The sequence below is a fragment of the Dipteris shenzhenensis genome, chromosome 25 (assembly GCF_047967505.1).
Source record: "Dipteris shenzhenensis isolate YYH24624 ecotype China chromosome 25, Dip_SZ_1.0, whole genome shotgun sequence".
NCBI lineage: Eukaryota > Viridiplantae > Streptophyta > Polypodiopsida > Gleicheniales > Dipteridaceae > Dipteris > Dipteris shenzhenensis.
In genome coordinates, this window is record NC_141620.1 from 26,582,751 (window position 1) to 26,595,081 (window position 12,331).

Below are 12,331 nucleotides of genomic sequence, written 5' to 3' on the forward strand. Positions count from 1 at the left end.
ACCAAAAGTACTCTATTAGGACAAAGGGATCAAAGCTTGTCAACATTCAAAACAAGCTTTAGATTTGATTAAAAATGTTGTATAACAATCTTAAAGAAAAGCCTCATTGTTTTGTGATGTAGCACAATTTGTGGCTAGTGCATCCTATTTGTTGAGAAGCTAATATCAATATGTCAAGGTATGTACCTTATGGCTCTTAGCAAGGAAATAGATACAAGATTGCTCAAAACAGATTGTTGGACTAATTTCAAACCACGCAATGGGGGTGTACACGCGTTGTCAAAACTTTGTTCATAACTTTACTTAGCAATTAGAGTCAAAATTGAAACATGGATAAATCTTTTTCACAATAACTTCATTGAAATACTTGCATGACTTGGCACTAACATCTTCGACATATGAGAGAATGAAGCCAAACAATGCACTTATGACATAACTCTAATGCAAGGATATCTCCAAAACTAGTCAATGATACATGATGCAGATTGGATTAAGATAACTCCCAAAGTGGATTGGATTGGATTTATATAACTCCCAAAGAGCAAGGAAATAGATACAAGATTGCTCAAAATAGATTGTTGGACTAATTTCAAACCACGCAATGGGGGTGTACAAGTCTTGTCAAAACTTTGTTCATAACTTTACTTAGCAATTAGAGTCAAAATTGAAACATGGATAAATCTCTTTCACAATAATTTCATTGAAATTCTTGCATGACTTGGCACTAACATCTTCGACATATGAGAGAATGAAGCCAAACAATGCACTCATGACATAACTCTAATGCAAGGATATCTCCAAAACTAGTCAATGATACATGATGCGGATTGGATTAAGATAACTCCCAAAGTGGATTGGATTGGATTTATATAACTCCCAAAGTTGCCCTTTATATTTTAAGAAGTTGTATGATGCATACAAAGGATGCATGCAAAAGGTGGTGACCCCAATGTGTGGATAGTATTCTCTCTCTCACACACACACACACACACACACACACACACAGAGTGCGAAACTTTCCTTTCAAGGGGCTAATATTGGTATCTCTTGACTTGATTGTTTGGGTAATTGGGTAAGCAAAAGCATGAGGCCATGTCCTAGTGAGAAACTTTGATCCTAATATGAATCTTTTCATGAACAAGGAGGCACAAGAAGTGAAAGGGTACCGATGACGAGGCCTTCGGCAGCAAACCTACCTTAATTAATGTTGTTGGTTATGTGTTGCTTGTTTCCATGGACTATCACCTTGTGCCTTGCAAGTTTTTTGTAACTCCTATAGGTACCTTAACAACACTAGTAGTTGGATCCAAGCCTCTAATTGCTAAATTCATTGGCATGAAAGGACAACCACCTTGAAGACCAAGGCTAGCAATTGTAGAGATTTTATATGTGAAGAACCCAACGATCAAGATGTACCAATCATTAGTAAAGGGGCCAACATTCCAGCAATGATGTCCCACTCCCTCCTGACCACTACAAGCGCCTCACCAACAAAGAAGACTAACAAGAAGAGCAACTGAGCAAATGTGGGTTCAAAAGGGTCTACTAGAGCCTCAATGATACTTTGAACATGATCATATATTTGGATTAAGGACATCAAAAGCCACCCCATCATGTAAACAATAAACCTTGACATCAAAAAACAAGACGACACCATCCATTAAGGAAGATACATTACCATTAGGTTCCCAAAACATTACTAGAGCACCAGGGATATTACCTTGGAAACACTTATATTTGGGTACCAAGGTACTATTTGTAACAAGGTCAAGTCCATCATCTTCAAGGAGTAACAATGATGTGTTCAACAAAGCATGTAAAAAAGAATGGATACACCAGTGTGTATAATTGACATCATTAATAAGTGAGAGGCAGCCATCAATTCCATGTCTACCCATTATGCAAAATCAAGGTTAATATTGGTAAGAAAAGAGACTAGAACCTACCTTGAAAAAGGTAGAGCCACAAGAACCTGCTTGCTAGGACAAGTGGAAATCACCAATACAAGAGGATCACACACAAAAAAATCATCTACCTATTGAGTAGTTACATAAGGACTTGTCTTGAAAAGAAACAATATTACAAGAACTTGTTTGAGAAGAAGTTTATCATAAGAACCTGTCTCAAAAAAGACTCAAGAACACAAGAACGTATCAAGACAAAATTAGCATCTACTTTAGGAGCTACATAAGGACCTTGCCTCTTACTCTCCCCCCTCTTGCTCTATTCCCTCTTGCTCTGCCCCCTCCTATAACTACTCTTTCGCCTCCTACAACTAGTCTTCCCCCTCCCACAATTTCTCTGGTACCCCGTCTACTTTTGGGTTGCATACTCTCTCTCTCTCTCTCTCTCTCTCTCTTGCCTCTATTCAAGCATTTGTATCCCTCCAAGATGCACCCTATCCATGTGCCTTGTAGTGGAGGTCCAGTATTACTTTTTTGTTCTCTCTATTACAAGCTCATTATTGACTTGCAACTATGAGGAACAAGTCAAAACAACCATGCAATATGGTGAGTTCTAGTGTGTTCACAACTCTAGGATGAGTGGATGCATTGCATTTACAATTTGAACAATTAGGCGATCATGAAAGGGTCTACTAAGGTTCCAGATAAACCTCCCAAGGTTAAGAGAGGTGATGTTTTGCATGAGTTGAAGGGCTACATCTTGAAGTTCAAGCTAGGGGAGAAAAGATGGCTTGCCAAGTTGCAACATGTCTACATCGCAAATACATGTGCCTGCCTCCATCAGTCAATCAAGCTAAGATACCATCACAATATAAGCCATGCTTGTTTTGTACCTTCTTCATTAGTGAGTGTAAAAAGTAAGTTTGAAAGTTTAGAAGAGAACTTCTTGATGGAAGAAGATTTCCTTCAAAGTTTAAGGTGTGGGCCCCAATGGAATCTTTGATAGGTAAGTTCACTACCGGTTCATGATGAGGATTTATGACCATCACAACGGAATGGACTCTCTACAAGTGATGTGTAGGAACATCTTTTGGTCATGGAGGATAGTATGCCAGAGTCCTTAGTTTACTTAAATGGTAAAAGGGTATGTAAGAGTGTAGAGTGTAGAGAATGCATGCACAGTGCCAATTTCATTCTTGCTGAACATTGAACAATGTGTTCAATTAATGTAGGCATTTAAATTCAAGGTCATGTAAATTGGCATTTACATTGCTTTGCTTCATGAATTGGAGGACATAGAAAAGAGTGGTGCAATTTATTTTGATGGTTCTATTGTTTTGTTTCATGTATAGATTTTTTAAATAATATGTGGCATCTTTTTTAAATTTTTATATTTATAGGGTAAAAGAGGCACTTTCACTTTCATTTTTCTTTTGGCAACCATCACAATGCTTTGATTGCATCATCCAAGGATCAATCAACATTGGAATAGAGGGGAAGTTCAAATATCGATCAAAATTAGACGAGAGGAATGCATAGAAGAAGAGAATACTACAATGCTAACCAAGAACATGCGATTTGAATTGAATTGTCTTTTCTGGTCTTTTAGTCTAATGTGTTTTGTGGGTCTTTTTACATAATGGTTGAATTTGTTGTAGGAAGCATTTGAGGTTAACGATCTATCTTGTAAATGGGCCAATGTTAATAGCACATTTGGTTGATATCACTCATGGGTGCATATATCATAGAGCGGGAGGAGATTTTGTGATTTTCCACATCAAATATACACCATAAGGCCTACTAGACTGGCCTTGTTGATCATTGGGCATTCCATAATCACTCAATCTACTAAAATGATCATTTTGAATCATCACATGGATCACCGTAGTGTATTTTCCTCAAATATTGATGGCATGGCAATGCCGGAAAGTGCAGGTGGAGGAGGAGGCGTGTGGCAGGATAAGGAGGGATGTGGCAGGAGGGAGGAGGAGGAGGAGGAGGAGGTTGGATGCAAGGAGGACGAGGGAGAGAGAGAGAGAGAGAAGAGAGGAGGGAGACTTAGGGAGAGAGAGATAAAGAGAGAGGGAGAGAGAAGCATCTAAAAAGATGGAGGAAGGAGAAGGAGAAGAAGGAAGATGGCGGAAGGAGCGAGGGAAAGAGCAATTAAAATTTTAAATTTCAAAGTTTGAAAGAGGTGCCCCCCTCCTATGTTGATGTGTAAAGTTGACATGTCGTGGTGGGTTCAATTGTGGGCTTAAACCACCTAGCTAGGGGGGCTAGGTCTCCGTGAGACCCCACCATGGGGCTTGCCTTAGCCCCTAAACTATTTCCTAATCCATTCCTTATGAAGGCCCTTTTAGGACACCTAGGTAGGGGGGTTAGGTCTCCTTGAGACCCCACCATGGGACTTGCACTAGCCCCTAAACTCTTTCCTAGTCCATTGCTTGTGGAGGCCCTTTTGAGCCATCATTTCTCCCCTAATGTAAGCAACAATCAATGCAACTATGAAAAATATAGTAGCATAGATGACTAACATGAGAATCGATGTTAACTAAGAATGTGTCAAGAGGGAGTGCTTGTCTCTAAATGTATAGTCATGAGTTCGAATAATTAGATAGACAACGACATTGGGGTGGAAAGAGACAAGCAAAAAAAATAGAAAAACGTAGACACAGTGCTCAACGTTCTTCAAAAAAGGTTAATGCTCATTTCATTGTGCAGCTCATTGACTCAATGCTAGGTGCAACAGAGCTACAAAGAACGTTCAAATGCAAATGACTAGTTACTTTACAATGGAGCAACATGCCCTTCAAATACATCTTCCTACCAATGGTCATCCACAAACATGTGGTAATTTCGGGCATTCAGACCTATGGAAAACTAACACCTTGAGGATGGTTAGATGATTGCCTAACTATTTTTGGGCCTAAAATGGTATGATACTTTGAGGCTTGTCAAGTTCTATAAGGTTTAGGCATCGAAGGTTGGACACTACGTAATCGGAGTTGAATAGGTCAGAGTCGAATGAGCTAGACTTGCTACACTTTGGCAGTCACGGTGGGATGGATGAAAATATACAAACTCCAAATGACTCAAAAGATGCTAATAGAGAGTTGGGAATTACTCAAAATGCTATTGAGTATGAAACTATTGGTGTGGGCCGTAGCCAGTTGGATCTACAACCTAAGTGTATCTCATCACAAATTTCTCATCAAGAACCCTTAAATTGCATGAATGGAATTCTATATGGAGCATGTTAGAGTGAAAGAGGAGGAACCTGGTTCAAACATGATACCAAAAGAGGTCATTGAAATTGCCTTGACTATGGTGATGTAGACCTTGCAAAGGGGGGGAGTGTTGTGCGTATACCACTGCATGACTTTAGAAAGGGTGAGGTACTATAGAGGTTGTGTCACCTACGCTTGGCCCACAAGCTATGCAAGGTGCTATACTTCAACATAGGCATTATTGTTGAGAAGCATGTCGCGGCCCCCCCCTTCTCTCTCTCTCTCTCTCTCCCCCCCCTCCCTCCCTCCCTCCCTCCATCTGTCCCTCCCCCCGCCCCCCCTGCCTCCCTCCCTCCCTTCCTCCCACCCTCCCTCTCTCTCTCTCTCTTTCTCCCTCCCTCCCTCCCTCCCTCCCTCTCTCTCTCTCTCTCTCCCTCATCCTCTCCCTCCTCACTCTTGATACAGTGTGACAATGGCTATGGCCGTGGCCTCCCCCTCATAATCTCTCTATCCCTCGCTCCTCTAGCCTCCCCCTCCCCCTCTCTACCTCTCCCTCTCTTCCTCACTATCGTGGAGGTAGCAGCCGTGGCCTCTTCCAATCACCTATCATTTTCTCATCTTCTCTGCCTCTCCCTCTTTCCCGCTGCTAGTGATAGTGCCCGTGGCCTCTCCCTCTCTAACTCTCACTCCCTCACATCTCCTCCTCTCTTTCTCACCTCTCATCTCCCTTGCTACCCTGGCAATAGCATCGCGGCCTCTCCCACTCCCTCACATCTCCTCCTCTCTACCTGTCCCTCATCTGTCCTCCTCTCTACCTTTCCCTCATTGTGTTGTAGCCACGATATTGTTGAGGCCTCTTCCACTCCCTTACCTCACCTCTCCCTTGTTGCCCCAGCACCACGGCCTGACCATGGCCTGCCCCTCTCCCTCACCTCTCCTCTCTACCTCCCACTCCCTCACCTCACCTCTCCCTTACTGCCACAACAGTGCCGCAGCCTCTCCCAATCTCCCCTCATATGTCACCCCTCCTCTCCCTCGCTATCATGCCCTCACCTCTCCTCTCCCTCGCTACCATGCCCTCCTCTTCTCTCCCTCAATGCCACAGCCTCTCCCACTTCCTCACCTCTCCTATTTGCTACTTCCCCCTCACCTCTCCTCTCCCTCTCCCTCACCTCTCCTTTCCCATTCTCTCACCTCTCCTCTCTACCTCCCACTCCCTCATCCCTCAACTCTCCTCTCCCTCGCTACTACTGAGCCGTCATCTCTTCTCTCCCTCGTTTGCTGTGGCAGAATTGCTATCCTCCTCTCATCTCCCTCGTTGTTGCTGCGGTAGTGCCACAACTTCTCCCACCTCCCTCACCTCTCCTCTCCACCTCCCACTCCCTCACCTCGCAAGATAGCGCCACAATCTCTCCCACCCCCCCATCCCTCACCTCACCTCTTCCTCGTCGTCGCCACTGCCACGCGACAACACCTCGGCCTCTCCCACTCCCTTACCTCTCTACCTCCCACTCGCTCACCTCACCTCTCCCTCACTACCGTGGTAGTGCCGCGGCCTCTTCCACTCCCTCATCCCTCACTTGTCCTCTCCCTCATTGCTGCGTCCTCACCTCTCCTCTCCTCTCCCTAGCAGTTGCAGCCTTTCCCAGTGTCTCCAATCTAATCCTCTCCCTCCTCTCCCTATATTTATTATTCTCTCTCTATAATTATTATTCTCTCTCTAATTTCTAATTCAACATAAAATTCAAAGTATCTTCGTTGAACTTGACAAAGAAGTACTTGGAAAAAGCTTTGAGATTGAAATTTAGGATTGAATGATCTTCCTTGCTCTTGCTCTTTTTGTTGAAATGGGAGAATGAATAAGAGAAAGAGGCTATATATAGGAAAAAACTAGGGTTTAAGTGCCCCTCTCTCATTGGCCCCCATACCTCATCCAACTACCTCCTCTTCCCTTAGTCCCCCATCATTCTCCCTCTCCTCCATTGGCCCCTCTCCCATGCTCCTCCCACATCCATACCCTCTCCCCTCCCATGCTCCTCTCCCTTCCCACCTTTCCCATGCCCCCATTCCCCCTCCCACGCTCTTATCCCTCATCCCACTCCCCTCTCCCCTATTACCTTTTCCTTTCGCCACCCCCACTCCCGCTTCCCATTAATCCCTCCCATGCTCATCCCCTTCCATGCTCATCCCCCTCCCATGTATTAAAGTATATATAATATAATATAATATTTGACATATGCATATATTATATATTCAAATAAAGAAAGAAAGAAAGAACATATATACATACACATATATAATATATAATATAACATATATACATACACATATATAATATATAACATATATTATTATAACACGCATGCGCGCACACACACACCCACACACACAATGAATTTGTTAGTAATTGTATCTCACACACACAGACATTTCTTTGTTTTATGTACCTTGTGAAATCTTCCCTTTACACTTTCTTTTTAGCCACCCCACATACCAAGCCCACTAATCATCCTATACCTCCTCTAGTCCCTTCTTAACCCATGCACTCATTTGCTCCTTACTCCACTTGTGACTTAAACTTCACTTAAGAATCCATATGGTTGTCTATATTCCTAGGATAAGCGATAACAAGCTAGGGAAAACATGCATTACCTGTCTACCCAAACGTAACTATGATGTTCTAACACCTAGTTTGTTTGGATGGTGGCAGGTAAGTGGACCCTCACCTCGGAACCTGGGCTGCCCGAGGATTCAACATTTTTTTCAATATTATGTTTGTCAACTCAATATTATTAAAAAACTTTTAATTTTGATCAAAATTTTTGCAAACTCTAGTTGCATTTTTCAACTTAGATTTCTCAAACATTTTTTCCTTATATGTGTTCCTTTTTAAAAACTTTTTATCCAATTGATGGAATTAATTGTATGGCTCAATTATTGATGGGACTTTTTAATCTAAACACACACACACACACACACACACACACACACACACACACACACACACATGTGGGTGTGTTCTTGCCGTATGTGCTTATCTTTAATGGACATGATACTTTACACATGCCTGCATCTTACTCAATCTGAGGTTTATGCAAATTATCATACCCATTGGATATCATTTGCATGATTGGGAATGCATATTTTTCTTTATTTCACCATGCTTCATGCATGAGTTACTAAAAAAGTATGCATACGTGTGCTACTATCATATGTGCTTATCTTTAATGTGGTTATGATTCTTTTCACATGCCTTGTTCTTACTCGGTTTAAGGCATGTACAAAGTATCATACCTGTCGGATATCATTTGCATGGTTGAGAATGCATAATTTTTTGATTTTCACCATCTTCATGAGTGCTAATAAAATATGCATCTGTGTGCTTCTAGCCTATGTGCTTGTCATCACTGATGTATATGATACTTTGCATTAGCCTTAATCTTCCTCAATTGAAGTCATGTACAAAGTATATCATACCCATCCAATATCATTTGCATGGTAAGGAATGCATATCTCCTAGTTTTTTACCACTCCTCAAGCATTGGTGTTAAAATATATGCATCAGTGTGCTCCTAACCTATGTGCTTATCTCCAATGATTATGATACTTTTCACATGCCTTCATCTTACTCATTTTTTTTTCTAAAATACCATACCCATCAGATATCATTTGCATGGTCAAGATTGCATAATTTCTTGAATTTACCATGTGCTTCTGCCCTATGTGCTTGCCATCAATGCATATGATACTTTGTACAAGCATTCATATTACTCAATTTGAGTCCTATGCAAAGTATCATACCCATCTAATACTACCTAGCTAGAATCACTATATTATCATGTATTATGTTCATACCAAGTTTGGTCTTATTTTAACCATTGACGCCCAACATGGGTATGAAAAACCGACATTGGAGACCCACACATATTCTTGTGCATGCGACAGGGTTGTTTAAATTTAAAAAACATGCATAGACTTATTTATGGGACAAGATTTGGTAGGGTTCTTGGGTATAATTTGACTGAGGCATACCAAATCTTGTTCCATTATGGTATATAGAACCATGGATTGGACCTTACCCTATTACATGCTTTTTTTATCGCATGCACAAGAGTACGGGTGGGTCTCCAACAAAAAAAGGACATCCTAAAACAAGATGCTATGCCACTCTAAATGCAATAACACCTATCCCAAATATTTGTAATATGATGTATTGGAATCCTACCATGTTTTTTCTTGTTTGAACCATCAATGGCCAACATGGGTATGAAAAATTGACATTGTAGACCTGAGGGAGACTCACACATGTTACATGATTTGGTATGGCTCTTTTTTAAATGTGAATGAGAGGTATAACAAGTCATGTGCCATTACAATATATACAGCCATGGATTTGACCTTACCCTATCAAAAATTTATATGCAATAATACCTAGCAAAAATCTTTGTACCATCATGTATTAGATTCTTACCAAGTTTGGTCTTGTTTTTACCATTGATGCCTAACATGGGTATGAAAAACTATTGTTGGAGACACACACATGTTCTAGTTGCATGCGACGGGGTTCGCAACATAAAATCACATCCATCCTAGAAATAAAATCTATAGTCATCTCCTTTGTGAGCTTCCTTTGCAGAAAGCTATAGCAACCATTAAGAAGAACATTATTCTCTTTTCAATAATCTACTTATTAATAATAACTTTTTAATAAATTACTTTCTTTTAATTTAAATTTCATGGTGATAGAAATTTATGAGGGTCTTATTTAGAAATATGGGTTTCCAATAAAGGGGTTATGGTTTAACATTTAGGAAATAGGACTTACAATTTCAATTCCATGGTAGGACTCTAATGCATGATGGTATATAGATTTTGGCTCGGTGTTAGATGCATTTGGAGTAGCCTAGCACCTTGTTTTAGGTGGATAACCTTTTTTTGGTCGCACCTCATGCTAACACATTTTTGATAGGGTAGGGTCAAATCCATGGCTCTATATAGCGCAATGGCACAAGACTTGATATGCCTCTAAGTCATATTGGAACAAAGCACCGTACCAAATCTTGTCCCAAAAATAGGTTTATACATTCTTTTTTAATAAGAAACCCCGTCACATGCACTAGGACACAGATGGGTCTCCAACATCACTTCTTCATACCCATGTTGGGCATTGATGGTTGAAACAAGCCCAAACTTAGTAGGACTCTAATAAATGATAGTATAAAGATTTTTTCTAGGTGTTATTGCATTTAAAGTAGTGCAGTGTCTTATTTTAGGGTGGATTTGATAGGGTAAGGTCAAATCCATGGCTTTATATCTTGTAATTACATAAGACTTGGTATGCCTCTAAGTCACATTGGACACACAAGCACAATTCCAAATCTTGTCCCTTAAATTGGGCCTCCTAGGGAGAAAAATGGCGCTATTAATTATTTTCTTTGTGTGGTGTGGGGACATGCATAGAGAATTAAGCTAAGGCAAGGGAAAAAATTAAGGAGGTGTGATCAATGTAAATGTATTGTGAATAATCTCCCTAGTGAACTTGAGAAGGCTCAATTATCCGAAAGCTTCTTAACTACCCTTAGCGAGTATATCATTGGGAGTGATGGGTAGAGGAGAAGGGGGGTTGTGAAAGCCTCCCGACCACTATGATGAACAATAATGAAGGAAGAGGAACAAGAGGGGACTGAGTGGAGGGAGAGGAAGGGAAGGGAGAGGGAGGGCTGAGAGCAGGGGAGAGGGAGGGGAGGAGAGGGCTGAGCACAAAGCAAAGGGAGAGGAGGAAGAGGAGAGGGAGAGGGAGAGGGAGGGAGGGGAGGGTTGAGTGCATGGGAGAACAGGGAGTGGAGATTGCAGGAGGGGAGGAAAGACTAAGCAAAGGTGCAAAGGTATCACCCATGGAGGCAGAACATGCACTGTAGGTATTGCAGACATTCCACGAAAGAGAAGGGAAGATGCAACTTCACAAATAGATTATGGAATTGAAGCAAGACAAGCAGGCGATACATGAGTACATTGTTCAGTAGTAAATTACCTAGAAGCAACTCGATGAGGCAAAAAAATCAACTTGCAGCAGTGAAGCAAGAATATGCCCAATACAAGGAAGTGCAGGATAAACAGATTTCCAAGCTTACAGGCCAAGTCAGGGTGCAGAGAGAATGTCCACCAACAATCACAACTTGGTTAGAAGAAATGAAATCAAAGTTTTTCCTCTAGTTGGAGAGATTGTTTGCCTCACATACGAACCTATAGATTGAGAACGCCATTCTCAAAGAAAGAATTCATGCACTCGAAGGGGTAGAGCAATCTCTGAAGGAGATGGCTGAAGAAATCATTGGTGGTTTTCTTAGTTCAACGACCTCAGACATATGAAGCAATAGTTAGCCGAAACTGCCCAAAGCCTGTGGTATAATTTGAAACAGAGATTATATGTAATTTCTAAACAACCTTATGAAGCGTTTGCTTTAGCCGCTTATACATACGAAATTATGGCCAGCAAGATGGAACTGCTAAAGTCAAAGGCTCATAGTTCAAGAACACAGACGGTGTAGATTGAGGAGGTCAATCACAGCCCCAGATGTATTCGAGGCAGAGTTGTCAAAATCTACAGTGGCCCTCCTACACCCTATGCCTACCAAGGAAGACACAAAACACAACAACCAAATAGATGCTGCAAAGCAAAATAAAGCTACCATAGGAAAGCCCAGTTATGATGTGCAGACAGAAGCTCTACTGAAGGTTGAACCTACTGAACAAACTGTGGAAGACAAACCAGTTGAAACTGTAGTAGCAAATGACAAGGAATGGTCAGACCCCCAACTTGCCCAAAAAGGAAGCATTGACATCAATTGTACATAAACCATCAATGTACAAGTGATGGAATATTTCCAGTAAAGGGTCTGTGTCCCTGATTTTTGGAAAAAACCTCTCCATCGGGGAGTGCTAGGTGTTGAGGCCATCACTTTGGGGAGTAACCACAATATAGGGTGATGACACGAATGCAGCGTTACCCATCTCCTTCCATGATTAGAAAGGTATGGCAATCTTAGACGGAGGAGCAGGTGTTAGCATCATCACAAAACAATGCTGGGAAAAGTGGGGAAGTCCTGACTGAGGGAGTACTTCCTTGGTAGTTAAATTAGCTGATGGAGGCATAGCTCATCCTGTAGGAGTACTCAAGGACATTAAAATCAAAACCTTTGG